This window comes from Myxine glutinosa, chromosome 2 (assembly GCF_964187855.1).
Source record: "Myxine glutinosa chromosome 2, kmMyxGlut1.1, whole genome shotgun sequence".
NCBI lineage: Eukaryota > Metazoa > Chordata > Myxini > Myxiniformes > Myxinidae > Myxine > Myxine glutinosa.
In genome coordinates, this window is record NC_136262.1 from 218,160,620 (window position 1) to 218,174,610 (window position 13,991).

The 13,991-nt window shown below is 47.6% G+C and overlaps 1 protein-coding gene across 2 annotated transcripts in view; it reads left to right on the plus strand.

Moving 5' to 3' along the window:
• Positions 1-13,991, plus strand: part of LOC137420829 (protein ENL) — a 129,904-nt gene that overhangs the window by 95,894 nt on the left and 20,019 nt on the right. The window lies entirely within an intron of this gene.

Genomic DNA, 13,991 nt, shown 5'->3' on the forward strand with positions numbered 1-13,991 from the left:
CATAGCAGTCATTACTGCAAAAGGAGCTTCCACCAAGTACTGACTGAAGGGGCTGAATACTTTTGCAACCAGTGAATTTTGATCTGTGTACGTTTTTTTGCAGGTATTCCTGACATGTAACCTCCTTCAGCTATAACAGTGTTTAGTTATGAATGAAAAAGTTCATTTGGAAAAATAGTTTCTGCGTAATTCATCTAAATGTGACATTATTGGTAGGGGATGAATACTTTCGCAGTATTCAGTTCAATTATATATATATATCTGTCCAATTATTTTTTTATATATATATATATATATATATATATATATATATATATATATATATATATATATATATATATATATATATATATATATATATATAAATATATATATATATATTGTTACGGATACGGAACGACGGCTCTCCCGTTAGCAAGGGGGGGTTAACCCCTTGTCCGTTACCTGGCCGTCGCCGCTCCTGGCACTTGTAACGCTATCCCGCGGGATGGAACGGATCAGGGTTATGGGTCCAGGGTTTATCCCGAATACCTTTATCCGTCCCTCCGCAGACTAGGGAGACGAGCACCGCTCGAACCCCGGTTTGGATGGTCTAGTTGCCGAGCGGTTTTTAGCAACCCGAAGTTCGAGTCATTAGCCTTCACTAAACCCGATCCTGAACGTTGGCCGAATCACGCCACGTACACTCAATATTGAAACCACTAAAGCGACCGAACGAGAATGAAGAAGAAGAAGAATTACGGAGGAATAACAGGATTTATTAATTATTTACACAAGCCAAAGCAAAAAGAGCAGTCAAGGTTATATACAGGGAAATGGAAGGAGCAGGAGACACAGTGAAATCATTAGCTTACCTGTACAAGCTTAATCAATAAACCCCAGGACAACGTGTACGACAGACGAACATTCACACTTACACGGGGAAATGATGGCAGGAACGAATGGCTTGGAGATGGATGGCTTTGAGAGGCAAGGAAGGTTCAGCGGGGACTGGGCACGGTCGGGCCAGAAGGCACCGCCGTCAAGAAGCCGAGCCGCGGTCGTGCGAACTCCCGCGGTCCCAAACTGCGTGGGCGAAGTTCCTTGCTCCACACTGCTGCGTCGCGCGCTCCTTGCGTTGCCTCGGTCCGTATTTCCTGCAGCGCGGCACGTATCACGGCGGCTTGGACACACCTGCTCATCTCCAGCGCATCTCTCTCTGTGGGCGTCTCCCGCGGGTTATATAAGCCCCACCCTTGAACCTTTGCGAACCTCCCCCAAGCGTTCTCTCTCCGCCCTCTCAAGCCAAACCCCTCGTTCTGGGTTGGATGAGCGGGGCCGACTCACTCCTCCCCTCTATGACGAGGTGGAGACACGCCTTTCTTCTCCGTGGTTACCTTGTGCGTAATGGAGTCAAATGCAGCAAAGTGGACGGGAGATGAAAATGCAGCAGCAAAGTGGCTAAAGGAATTAATTGCAGCAAACCTGGCAAACCTGGCACTTGGAAGATGCCATGGGGCGTCGGAGGGACCTGTCTTATTTAATTTATGCAACGTAATGGACTAGTGGATTACAGAACCTTCAACTACATTGAATAAGGACATAACTAATGAGGGAAATCATAGATTTGCTACGTGTATGCGATGAATTTAACTAAGGGCGACCTCTGATCTTTGATACTTGGAGGGTGATATTTACAGGATTTACAGCATACAAAAGGGGAAAATTTACATCGAATTACCCACACAATTCCCATATCCCCAACAATATATATATCAAGCTCCCCTCGCGCTCTGAACTCGTCTTCAGGATCTCCGATCTGAACTGCCTGAACTTGGTTATGGCGCTCGTCACCCAACTTCCAACTGCTCCGTTCCGAACTGCCTGTGCCCACGAACTGCGGACTCAATGGCGCTCGGCAACTGCTCGTACGAACTGCACTCGTATCAACTCTCAATCCGGACTCCACTCAACTGCAGAACTCCTCCGGCTCAACTGAAGTGAACTCTCTACTCAGGTCGGGGCTCTGCTCTCATCTCAACTCTCGTCTCATCGCAACTCTCGTCTCATCTCTCCTGCAAAACTCCTGAAAATGGCGTCCGACCCTCGGTAATATCTCCGGCCGATGACGTCACATTGGCGCACTGCTCAGCCAATCAGTCTCCCACGACTCGCCGGCTCGTCCAGGTCACGCCCTCTGCGCCACTGCCACTCCCGTCCCCGACCCCGTGGTCCTTGTGTTATAGCACGTGCTATGCAAGGCGGATCGGCCTCTCGGAGGTGTAAATGGTGGCGGCCAATTGTGGCGGTGTTCCAGCCCGATTTCTTCCTCAGTCATGTCAGGGGGGAAAGGTGTCATTTAGTGTTGTACTAAAGGTCATAACTAATGTTTATGTGGTTTGCAGTGCCATAATGGACAAAGGTTTGATTACCAGGTGAGACATGCAAGGGCTATACTCATTATTCCCTAACTAACTATCACCCGAATCTCCTGGTAGATTCACAATCATACATCTTATCCTGACAAACGCCTAAACATGAAGAACTTATTACAGGTAGATTCCCTATCGCGACAGTCGAATACCTACCTATACAGATCTACCTGGCTCTAGATATTGCTTTACCCCCAGACATAACACAGCCCCCCACCTGGAACCGTAGCTCCTGCTAGGTTCACTGCAGGCGCTACCATTCCAGCCTTAACACTTACTGTCTCATGTCTCACACTTACTTAGCCGTTGAAATCAATCAGGAGGGCTGTGGGAAGTGAGTCGGACTACCTACCTACACTTCCTTAACATGCTAAACCCCTTAACCATCATGCAATCAAATATTTACAACGGTCTTCATTGCTCCTGCGGAGGGAGGAAACAAACAACACGCAACACTAACTTAACCACACACTTAACCAACTTACAAAATTCACAAACTCTATACATTTTTACATACCCCGGTCTACAGACCGCGTCCCCCGGTGGATGCCACAAGACACAACCTTACCTGCGGGGCCATCCCCAATGCACCCCCCTAAATTTCCACGGGCCCTGTCCAGATGTTGCAGGTGAGTGACATGGCTCGGTGGATTTCGCCCACATTCATTCAACACAAACCCCTTAATCACTCATTTTCATTCCAAAACTCCTCACTACCGCATTTCAAATGTCAACAAAGCACTTATTTCAATACACCCCCTGCAGGACCATGGCATTGATGTCATATCATGTGTGTGCTTTCCTCAACTAGGCAGCGGGGAGGTACCGCACAAAAAGATGGTGGGGGCGCTTCAGGCTGTGGTGCCCGCAGTCCCAAAAACAAGTCAACCGACGTACAAGTTCATTGCCCCCCCCCCCCTTTACCTCTTGGCCCCGTGACAGCCCAACAGCCCCTTTCCGCCGTTACCTCGCCGGTGAGGGTCTCCACACACACCAGGCTCATCCGCGGCCTCCTGCTTCAGCGCAGTAACACGGGTCACCGGGGGACTTCCTCACCCCGCGGCGCCCAACCAGACCCTCCACCGACGAGCTCCAATTTCCAGTTACCACCGGCTGCCAGGGGTAATTGCCGCAGAGGGGGGGGGGGGGCCGCAGGCATCGCTCCTCAGAGCTTGATCCGTACCTGCGGACACACACACCTTCCCCACCCACAAGACCCCAAAACACACTTCCTCCCCCGCTGCCATTCAATTCTCAACACAACACGGCACAATTCCATAGATGGTGTAAAAGGTGTTACAAGGCTTGCCATGGCCTGCCACCTGTGAAATCCCCAATCCACATTTGCCATTACACATTTCTAAAACCACAATAATCGCCCCTCATGGTCTCCAATAATCATCACTCGCTCTCCAGGTTCCACTCTCACGACCACATCAAAACACATAACCACAACACTAAAATATACTCCACCCACAAGACACTGTGTGGCCCCCATTCCATCCCCTCACCGGCCATGTCATCACTCTCACCTGCCTCCCAACTCCAAATTACATGTCCCTCAAAATTTACCGAGCAAGTCCTGAAGCTTGGGAAAGTATACATCCAACACTCACCTCAAGTGCAGGTAATTACCGGTTGGTCAGGTCCAAAAGTGCAATCCACCCATACAATCCCAAAATTTCACATTGGGCCTACCAAATCTCTCCAAATTTCTCTTTTGTCTCCACTACACTGGCAGGTATGTGGATCCGCATCCAACGGTGATCATCACTACACAACTACTTGTGGCCACGACAGCTCTGCACCTCTACCGTGCAAGGGTCATCGGGACATCAGCATGGCCCATGGCCCATCCGTACCTGATCATCACTACACAACTACCTGTGGCCACGACAGCTCTGCACCTCTACCGTGCAAGGGTCATCGGGACATCAGCATGGCCCAATGGCCCGTGGCCCATCCGTACCTGATCATCACTACACAACTACCTGTGGCCACGACAGCTCTGCACCTCTACCGTGCAAGGGTCATCGGGACAAGGTGAGTAGTCAAAACGCCAACATGGCCCATGAGTGTCCATAAGGGTGCGACCCACCATCCATCCTTCAGCCCCCCTGCGAGGAACACAGCTGCACCAGCCCCAGCTGGCCAATGTGGTGAGCACTTGCTGCCACAGCACACACTACCGCACACACAACCTCGGCCCTTGGGGGCACGGTCGCAGTGCGTGACATCTCTACAGCCATGTCCCCTGCACCTCCCCATCATACCCCCAGTCCGACTACACACACAACCTCGGCCCTGGGGGGGCACGGTCGCAGTGCGTGGCATCCCTACAGCCACGTCCCCTGCACCTCCACATCATCCCCCAGTCCGACCACAGAACTGCAGTCCCCCCAGTGCTCACCCACACTTGACCACACCAAGGTCCAGTCAACAGCCATACTCCACCAGGAGATCCACCCAGAAGACATGGTCCACACCCCTCAGACACCCATAGCACCACGTTGACCCTCAGACCACACAACTACATCCCCATGATCCCGCGTCCCAAATATCAGCACAGTCGCCCCGCAACCAGTTGGAAGCTGTGTCCTGCTACCCTGTCAATTTTATCACAGCCTCCAACACTTTGGTCTAACACACCTGGATCAATAATGGCGTCACTGTGCAGTGACCACCATTTCTCTTCACAAAATTCACCCCTTAATTTACATCTAACCCACAGATTACCCGTGCCAAACATTTTTCACATTTTACTAACTCACCAAAGAAAGATGCTTTGCCATACACATGCCAGCTGAGCATGGCCCATATGCTCGGCTCGTTACACATCTCAAAGTCAACAACCCCATGGCTCCCTTCCCAAACCGAGAGTCTATAAATCATAACGGAGCATCTGTGGAAGGTCACTCTCGCACCATCACGTTCCACAGATGCCCCAATGGTTGTCCGGCAGGCTGTCTCCATCCCTGTCCATGCGGTTCGACCCGCGTCCATAGACCAACCACCATGCCAGGTCACCACATGCTGGTTGTCCCAGAGTCTCAGGGAGAGGGTGTCAGGTCGCATGCCCGGGTGGTCACTACATCAGGCACAAGCTGGCCGTCCGCAGTGCCACCACCAAAGCGTGACCTCCCCCTAGTGGTCCTCAATAAATGCCATCCCAGGCTTGAGAAACCACCTCGGACCCCTCCTGGAGGTCTTAACCCCCACCAGGGTCCGGTGACCCTGTCAGCCCGAGCCACTCGCCCGGACGGCACTCCGACGGACAAGGGACACCACACTTCACCAGACCCCCCGTGGGGCCCAGGTCGCACCATGCCACCCATGGCTGGACCCCACGTCCAAATCTCGCCAGCACAGCCCCCCAGCTGGCTGGCATCCCCAAATTTACAAAGGGGCAACTTTTCCCCGAGACCATCCACACTGACCTCTCCATATCCAAATCCCGCAGCCCGGGGACCAACTCCAACCATGGCTGCTCCAAATCACATTCCCATTTTAATTTAATTTTAAATTTCCTTTTAGAAATTTTGATTTCCCATCCCAAACCGCAGCTGCAGGTAACAACTCCCTCGGGTTGTTCTGCCCCTCCCTGCAGCTGGTCCAAATTCCCTATGGGGACCAAATCTTCGGAGGCTCTATCTCCCGATCCTCCAAGGTCCAAATCCAGCCTGGAGCCAACACACTCCCCCAGCTGGGTGTCCAATTTTGGAGTCTCTGTTGCCCAATCAGAATGCACTGTGAGGGTCCCCTTGGTAATTGCAACCACCTCCTCGGACCAACTCACCTCATCCCCCAAACCTCTTTGGACCTGGTCAAACCCTTCCCCGCTGGATCAAATCATCCTCATCATCATCATCATAACAAATCATTTCCGGCCCCGACAGGTTTTCATCAATATCCCCAATAAATCCCCGTTCCGGTTCCATTTCACAGACCCCCAATAACTCTACCCCCTCTTGCTCCGCACCACCGCCCTGGTGCTGCACAATTCCAAATTCATCCCCCGGTTGGGGTGTTGTGACATCCACATGGTCCCGATAAAGAACCAGGCCACCAGGTGGGAAACACTCCCTATTACAATTTTGGCACTCCACGCTCACCTGTTGGCATTTCCCATCTACCTGTTCACATGCCACAATCAGGTCTTCCCCATTTACCTGTAGACACTCCACGTTCACCTGTGGACTCGCCCCTTCGTCCTGTATGCATTCCCCATCTACATGTAAATTTCCTTCCCTACCTTCCTCATTTCCTTCAATTGTGATTCCCGGTGCAATCCCCTGCTCGTGAGCAACATGCACATCTGCATGGGCCATACTCTCTCCCATTCCCAATTTAGCTTCTCCCCGTTCCGATTCAATTTTTGCCACCTTTGGCTTCTCCTGTGCCCCGGCAGCACCATTCGTTCGTCCTTCCTTCAATTTATTCGTACATCCATCAATTATATTTCCCATTCGCTCAAAACGGGCATCCATTAATTCCTTTAAAAATTTCACTAAGGCCTGGGTGTCTATGGGGGCCGTCCCACTTGTTCCCGGCTCCCCGGTAGGGGAGGGGGATAAGTTTGTGCTCGGGACGGGGGAGGTTCCAAGGCTCACCTCTACATCTAATTCCCCTATTTCCGGCTCACTCCCTTCACTGACGGAGGCCTTGCTGCACACCTCCATCTCGTCAATCTCCGACATCCGCCTTCCGGATGATTGCTTCCCGCGCGCGTATTTATTTTGATTCCAGAAACACAATTTAAATTTGTCGAAGACGCGATATCGCGCTCCGTATGCCCAATTGACTATTAAATTTCTCCGCCTCGCCAATAAAAATTTTGCATTCGAACGTCGGGCGCAATGTACGCCCGACCGTGTCGATGTCTCACCGTGGACAAAAAAATTTGTCCGACGGGTTCGAATCCCACTCCTGACACCAAATGTCACGCAACTCCAATTAACACCAGAGTTACGGAGGCCGATTACGAGGCTTTAACTCCCGAGGCGAAAACTCAATAGCGGATTCCAAATCGAACACTTAAACGCACGGAATGGCGGGACACAGAGCCCTGCAGCCTTATCTATTAAAATCAAACAGGAAACTGCGTTCAGGTATATACAGAAAATAATACAACGATTTATTAAATGAAAAGCAATGACAGGAAAATACGCGCCGGTAATGAACTATTCTAAATCGGGACCCCGCACTCCAGACCTCAAATACAAAACGGGGGATTATGAATTACGAAAGAAACACGTCTTTTGGTGCAAAATGTATGCGGAGCTCGGGCTTATCTGTCTCTGTCACCTTCTTCTTGTAAAACGGCCCTCCTCAGCCGCCACCAGGCCTTCTCCGACCGCCTCCGAGCACCACAGCAACGCAAAGGCCCGAGCCAACGCCCACTCCGTTCGCACACGAGGCCCCAAAGCAGGACAGCAAGCTCCCCTCGTGCTCTGAACTTGTCTTCAGGATCTCCGATCTGAACTGCCTGAACTTGTTTATGGCGCTCGTCACCCAACTTCCAACTGCTCCGTTCCGAACCGCCTGTGCACACGAACGGCTGACTCGATGGCGCTCGGCAACTGCTCGTAGAACTGCACTCGTATCAACTATCAATCCGGACTCCACTCAACTGCAGAACTCCTCCGGCTCAACTGAAGTGAACTCTCTACTCAGGTCGGGGATCTGCTCATCTCAACGCTCGTCTCATCTCAACTCTCGTCTCATCTCTCCTGCAAAAACTCCTGAAAATGCCGTCCGACCCTCGGTAATATCTCTGGCCGATGACGTCACATTGGCGCACTGCTCAGCCAATCAGAGTCTCCCACGACTCGCCGGCTCGTCTAGGTCACGCCCTCTGCGCCACTGCCACTCACGTCCCCGACCCCATGGTCCTTGTGTTATAGCACGTGCTATGCGAGGCGGATCGGCCTCTCGGAGGTGTAAATGGTGGCGGCCAATTGTGGCGGTGTTCCAGCCCGATTTCTTCCTAAGTCATGTCAGGGGGGAAAGGCGTCATTTAGTGTTGTACTAAAGGTCCTAACTAATGTTTATGTGGTTTGCAGTGCCATAATGGACAAAGGTTTGATTACCAGGTGAGACATACAAGGGCTATACTCATTATTTGCTAACTAACTATCACCCGAATCTCCTGGTAGATTCACAATCATACATCTTATCCCGACAAACGCCTAAACATGAAGAACCTATTACAGGTAGATTCCCTATCGCGACAGTCGAATACCTACCTATACAGATCTACCTGGCTCTAGATATTGCTTTACCCCCAGACATAACACAATATATATATATAAAAGAGTATCTGTGTATATATACATATTGTCGTGTGACTACCCTGTGTGGTGAACACCGCAGGGTGACACAGATGACCAAATGAGCTTTACACTCTGAGGCGTTTAATCCAATGGCGGACCTTTGTTACAAGCGAGCGAAAGGGGGATGACGAACTTACCTGGACGAATCCACCCGACGTCCTCGACCCTGCAATAAATCAACTCAAACTGACATGGAAATAAAATATACAAAAATACCGGATTTATTTAACAAAATGCCGGTCACAAAATAATGCACGCTAAAACTATATTCCTAATTGGAACGCTCCCCCACAGACCCAAATACAGACGAAGGATAAAATAACTGGAAAATAAATGTGTGGTTTGTGGCACTTAACTCTAGGCTGCTGGTGTATCTCATCAGGAATCGTCAAAGATTGTCTGAGGCCTTGGCGGAACCACACGCTTTTCCGTGCCGCGCAGCGCGTGTGCGGGGAAAAAACAGGCCTCTGTGCACAGTTCGCTCTTCCAGCCACGCTTAGCTTTGTTGTCCTCACACGGGAAACCGCAGCTCTCGGTCCGCAGCTCTTCCTCCTCACGATCACTATGAAGATGTCAGAACACGACTGCCCGTGATGAATCTCCCTTGCGCAAGAAGACAAAATGCGACCGTTTGCTATGGGATCCAGAACGAGAAGAAGCGAGAAGAGAAAATGTCCACCGTTCGCTACGAACCAGGACTCAAGAGGACGAAGAAGAGGAGAGCGGCAATCAAGAAGAGGGGAAACCCAAGAGAGGAGCCGGGACTCGATCGTTCTTCGTCAAAGCCAAGAGGAGAAAATGTCGGCCGGGCGTTCCTTTATAGTCAAAGCTCTGACGTCATCTCATGACGTCTCCACCTCCGCTCCTATCAGCGAGTTCCATCCATATCAGCGAGTCCCGCTCCTATCAGCGAGTCCCATCGTGGCCGATTTCTCACTAGTTGTCTGTAGTGCGGTGTCAAAAGGTACACAGGAAAAGATTGCAGGGGCAATTACATACAGGGGATTAATTTACCCATAATCCCTCGCTAATTAACAAACCCCACCCCTCTCATGGGGACGAAGATACACTTACATGACATCCGGTCTACACAAATTTCCGACTTATGATACATCAAGGTTTCAATGGAACATCGGAACAACAAATCACAACGGAACATCTGTGGAAGATCGTTCTCACACCATCACGTTCCAGAGATGCCCCAATGGTTGTCCGGTGGGCTATACTCGTTCTTGTCCATGCGGTTCGACCTGTGTCTATAGACCAGCACAGCATGGCAGGTCACCACATGCTGGCTGTCCCAAAGTCTCAGGGAGAGGCTGTCAGGCTGCATGCCCACGCGGTCACCATATCAGGCCCTTGATGGCCGTCCGTGGTGCCACCACCAAAGCGCGACCTACAACACTTCCCCCCTAGTGGTCCTCATTATACACCATACCAGGTACCTGTGAGAAACCACCTCAGAACCCCGGAGGTCCTAACCCCCACCAGGATCCGGTGACCCTGCCGGCCGGAGACACTCGCTCGGGCGGCGCCCCGATGGACAAGGGCCGCCACAGTCCACCAGACCACCCGTGGGGCCCGGGCCGTACCACGTCACCCATGGTCGGACCCCACTTCCAAATATAGCCAACACAGCCCCCCAGCTGGCTGGCATAACCCAATTTTGAAAGGGGCAACTTTCACACGAGGCCGACCCCAATGACCTCTCCTGGTCCGAATTCTGCAGCCCGGGGACCAATTCCCTCCAAGGCTGTTCCAAATCAAACTCACATTTGTATTTCTATTTAGATTTCTTTTTTAAAATGTTGGCCTCATGCCCAACAATTGCAGCTGCAGGTAACAACCCCTCCCTCAGGTTCTTTTGCTCCTCCCTGGAGCTGCTCCAAATTAATTATGGGGACCAGTTTCTCCAAGGCTCTATTGACCGACTCTTCCATGTCCGAATCCAGCTCGGAGCCAAAACACCCCCCAGCTGGGTATCCAATTTCGGAGCCTTTGGTGCCCAATTTTTGTTCGTGGTGAGGGACCCCTCGGTCACTTGAATCTCATCCTGGGGATATTCCATCGACTGACTCACCTCACCCCCCAGACTCTCTTGGGCGCGAGCGGCCTCTTCCTCGATGATATTGTCACAGGTGTCCAGCCGCTGTGTCAAATCATTCACATGATCATCCCCAATCAATTGTGGCCCCATCAGGTCTTTATCTATACATACTCGGTCCGGTTCCGTGGACCTCTAATATCTTTACCCCCTGTTGCTCTGCACCACTGCCCTGGTGCTGCACAAGTCCCAATTCCTCTCCCTGTTGTTGCATTGTGACATCCACACCAGCCCGATAGCCTCCAGGTATTTTTCAGCCAAACATTCCCCATTTACTTCCAAACGTGCCGTATTTACTTCCAAACATTCCGCACCTACCGATTGCATGGCCGTTTTTTTTATTGTTTTTTTTAACTAGGTGTCTGTAGTGAGGTGTCATAAGGAACACAGGAAAAGATTACAGAGGCAATTACATACAGGGGATTAATTTACCTACAATCCCTTGCTTATTAACCAACCCCATCCCTCTGATGGGGACGAAGATACACTTACACGACATCCGGTCTACACAAATTTCCTACTTATGATACATCGAGGTTTCTTCTTCTTCACGACAGTTGGAGCACACTACCTATGTATTCTACTTGGACTAAGGTATTGCCTACCCCAAACAAACATAACAATATGTATGAAATTTTATACAAAATATATAACTATGCCTTAGCAGTCTATTATGCTGTCAAAGGACATTCCTCACAGACTCACTAAGTATTCCACACTCTATTGAGAATGAATTCCCTAACAACAGCCCGGTGGAACTAGGTTATATACTGGTATGGTTATAAATAACGTTCTGTCAGTCAGCAAGGTAATTGAAACTCAAAAGCAAAAGTACAAAATGTATGTACATGATGTCTATTCAATACCACACCATGAGTGTTCATATTGTCATGGATTCTTGTCTGGTTCTGCTGCCTGTGGGTTTTATTTCTGCCTTTCGTGTTTTTATTTGCTAGCAACTGCACAGTGATGGCCAAGAGATTCAAGATTCCTGAACGAGTTTATTTTCTCTTCTTATTTTTAGGCTTTGTAGTAAAGGTCACCCATCTTGAGTCATTTATTCTCCAGTTGCCAGTTCTTGCAAAAGTGCAATCTCTTGACAAGATAAAAATATCAAATATGAGTACCTACCACAGCTTTGATTCAATGTTCCTATTTCCCTCTCGGTTCATCTTTTTTTTCCTTAATGGTCCTCCTGAAGGCTATAAAATATTTTCACTTCATTCTTAGTAGCATGTAATAACCCGATAATGAGCATTCTTTATCAGTGATAAATAGGGTATCACTAGCTCACAATAAATTGGCTGTATTTAGGCATATTCAAGAGTCAAGGCACCAGCATCTAGCATAGCTGCTCACTTGGCAAGGCTCAGGTTGTTTCAACCACAGTGTGGTCTTCATCCTGGAGTGCAGTCATCGTTGATTTAGCTGTGTTGTGGAATTCAGAGCATCAGGTGGGCTATCTATCCCATCTATATATCCTATCTATATATCCTATCTATATATCCTATCTATCCTTTCTATATATCCTATCTATATATCCTATCTATTTATCCTATCTATCCTTTCTATATATCCTATCTATATATCCTTTCTATATATCCTTTCTATATATCCTTTCTATATATCCAATCTATATATCCAATCTATATATCCTTTCTATATATCCTATCTATATATCCAATCTATATATCCTTTCTATATATCCTATCTATATATCCTATCTATATATCCAATCTATATATCCTTTCTATATATCCTTTCTATATATCCTATCTATATGTCCTATCTATATATCCTATCTATATATCCTATCTATATATCCTATCTATATATCCAATCTATATATCCTTTCTATATATCCTTTCTATATATCCTTTCTATATATCCTATCTATATGTCCAATCTATATATCCAATCTATATATCCTATCTATATATCCTATCTATATATCCAATCTATATATCCTTTCTATATATCCTTTCTATATATCCTATCTATATGTCCTATCTATATATCCTATCTATATATCCCATCTATATATCCTATTTATATATCCTATCTATATATCCTATCTATATATCCTATCTATATATCCTATCTATATATCCTATCTATATATCCTTTCTATCTATCCTTTCTATATATCCTTTCTATCTATCCTTTCTATATATCCTTTCTAGATATCCTTTCTATATATCCTTTCTATATATCATATCTGTATATCCTATCTACATATCCTATCTATATATCCTATCTATATATCCTATCGATATATCCTATCGATATATCCTGTCTATATATCCTATCTATATATCCTTTCTATCTATCCTTTCTATATATCCTTTCTATATATCCTTTCTATATATCCTTTCTATATATCCTATCTATATGTCCTATCTATATATCCTATCTATATATCCTATCTATATATCCTATCTATATATCCTATCTATATATCCTATCTATATATCCTATCTATATATCCTATCTATATATCCTATCTATATATCCTATCTATATATCCTATCTATATATCCTATCTATATATCCTATCTATATATCCTATCTATATATCCTATCTATATATCCTATCTATATATCCTATCTATATATCCTTCTCCCCCGATTGCTCAGTTTGGCCGGGCGGCCAGCTCTAGGAAGAGTCCTGGTTGTTCCAAACTTCTTCCATTTAAGAATTATGGAGGCCACTGTGCTCTTGGGAACCTTCAATGCAGCAGAATTTTTTTGTAGGCTTCCCCAGATCTGTGCCTCGACACAATTCTGTCTCTGAGCTCTGCAGGGAGTTCCTTCGACCTCATGGCTTGGTTTTTGCTCTGATATGCATTGTCAGCTGTGAGACCTTATATAGACAGGTGTGTGCCTTTCCAAATCATGTCCAATCAATTGAATTTACCACAGATGGACTCCAATCAAGGTGGAGAAACATCTCAAAGATGATCAAGAGAAATGGGAGGCACCTGAGCTAAATTTCAAGTGTCATAGCAAAGGGTCTGAATACTTATGTAAATGTGATATTTCAGTTTTTCCTTTTTAATAAATTTGCAAAGCTTTCTAAAATCCTGTTTTCTCTTTGCCATAATGGGGTATTGAGTGTAGATTGATGAGGGAAAAAATGAATTT